The sequence below is a fragment of the Branchiostoma belcheri genome, unplaced genomic scaffold (genome assembly GCF_001625305.1).
Source record: "Branchiostoma belcheri isolate BF01 breed outbred unplaced genomic scaffold, Haploidv18h27 scaffold77, whole genome shotgun sequence".
NCBI classification, from domain to species: Eukaryota; Metazoa; Chordata; class Leptocardii; order Amphioxiformes; family Branchiostomatidae; genus Branchiostoma; species Branchiostoma belcheri.
In genome coordinates this window covers 819,568-822,063 of record NW_017804431.1, presented here as the reverse complement: position 1 = coordinate 822,063, position 2,496 = coordinate 819,568, and the positions used below count along the sequence as shown (strand labels likewise).

The 2,496-nt window shown below is 45.8% G+C and overlaps 1 pseudogene; it reads left to right on the top strand.

Moving 5' to 3' along the window:
• Window positions 1-2,496, top strand: part of LOC109485565 — a 27,429-nt pseudogene that overhangs the window by 20,815 nt on the left and 4,118 nt on the right.

Genomic DNA, 2,496 nt, shown 5'->3' with positions numbered 1-2,496 from the left:
ACCCGTTACCCCCAGGACCCCCGATGGCACCAGTTGCGATCCTCCAGGTCCTGATGACTACCCTTGTGGTACCGGGACTGTTCCACCTTCCTGCGGGGGTGTCAGCAGCTGACGTCACCGCGCCGGCTGGGAGGGTTTTTCGGGCTGGAACTGGACGTGCTCGGGACAAAGGTTTAAGTTGTTCTCTTCTTCTTTTGTCATCATCTCAAAACCAGGACTTTTCTACTACCAGTAACTGATTCAGTCTTCTTCAGATATATGACCTGGAGACACGTGAGACGTCAGTAAAGGGTCAAAGTTTGTGGGAAGTCTGTGTCGACCCCCGCCCCAGCCGAAAGATTCTTTATATTGAATGGAAGACCTTTATTGCACATTTATGCTCTTTCGAGCTAAGTACAGGTCATGAAGACAAACTAAATAATACTATTGTTTACAGGATCGACTTCTTCTCGCTTCTTAAAACAATTGTAGATGAATGAACATATAGAACTTACAAAAGACGGCTTGTCTAATTTCATAAGATATATAAATTTGTCTAAACTATTCAAATATTTAAAACTAGGAAACTTATTTTGAATACAGTTAAAAAGAATATTTCGCTCGCTATTGTATAAAGAGCAATCTACAACAAAATGACACTCGTCTTCTATCTTATCTAAATCACAATATCGGCAAATTCTTTGCTGCAAGGGAATGTGGTTGTGTCTGCCTTTTTCTATGTGTAATAGACTGGACGGACATATAGCTCAGGAAGACTGAATCAATCCACTGGCGACTCCAATTTAGCTTGAGTTGGAGAACAGTTTGACTTTTCTACGTGCAATTAACAGTTTACTAACTTGCTGATTTGTTGCATAACGTGTTGTATAATTGATTTCTATTATTTGGATTACTGTTGTGATTTTTAGTTGAGTTTATGTTAGTCTTCTGTTAATTCTATTGTATAATTCTATCATATTCCGTCGTTATATTTCTAATCATTTTGTGTGTTTCCAGGTTAACGCGTTTCTGGGCATTCCGTTCGCCAAGCCGCCTACAGGAGAGAGGCGCTTCAAACCTGCGGAGGCACTCCCTCCGTGGAGCGGGGTCTACAACGCAACAAGGTTCTTACACACATTCATCCGTTTTAATCATTCATTATCTACTCATTCACTCCTTCATTCATTCATCTATCAATCCAACCATTCGAATTCATTCACCACGTTTCCTAATTAATACTGATAACCAATTACCTGACTCATGTTAAATGGTTTGTGGCTTGAAATTGAAAAGACGTTTGATATTTGAGGCATTGGTCGCTGGCATGTTTTAACATTTTCCATTCTTTGTCTAAAATCAGTGTTGGATATCTGGATAAATCAACAATATGCATGCTAATATATTTAATAACATTGTGCTACAACTACAGAACTGTTGAATAAAAGCACCCTCCGATGTGTTATTAATGTCGATATGTTCCCAACCCCACCAGAAAGCCCCAGGCGTGCCTACAGAACGTACGAGCGGACGAGTACCGGCTGTGGGCCATCAACACGACAACCAGCGAGGACTGTCTGTACCTGAGCGTGTGGCAGCCGGACCCTAAACCTACCCGGGCCGCCGTCATGGTGTGGATATACGGAGGGTCCTTCCAGACGTGAGATTACTTACTTACCGTCTGTCCGTCTGTCTGTCCGTCCGTTTGTCTGTCCGTTTGTCTGTCCGTCTGTGTGTCTGTCTGTCTGTACCTGAGCGTGTGGCAGCCGGACCCTAAACCTACCCGGGCCGCCGTCATGGTGTGGATATACGGGGGGTCCTTCCAGACGTGAGATTACTTACTTACCGTCTGTCCGTCCGTCTCTCTGTGTGTCTGTGTGGCAGCCAGACCCCGCCCCCGCTCACTCACTCACTCACTCACTCACTCTCACTCACCACTCACTCGCTCACTCACTCACTCACACTCTCACTCACTCACGCACGCACTCACACACACACACACACACACACACACTCACTCAATCACACACTCACTCACTCACTCACTCACTCACTCACTCACTCACTCACTCACTCACTCACTCACTTACTCACTCACTCACTCTCCTAGATGTTCCTATATAGATAATGGTCTAATGTAATCTTCAATGTTCCGTCCCAGAGGTTCGTCCACGGCTCCCACCTACGACGGCCGGTACCTGGCGGCGACGGAAGGCGTGGTGGTGGTGGGGCTGCAGTACCGGCTCAGCACGCTAGGGTTCCTGTACGCCGGGACGGAGGACGCTCCTGGTAACGCCGGGCTCACGGATCAGGTGCTGGCGCTCAAGTGGGTACAGAACAACATCGCCGCGTTCGGGGGAGACCCGCAAAAGGTATCTGTTTGCTGTATCTTTCTTTATATAAGATCTAGATATAAAGTATTTGCCACCAAGGCACTGCTCTTTAGTTCCTGCCACGTAAATTGTGGTATTGCAAATGAATAAAGAAATGTCACCCCATAATCCATGACCGAGTCAATAT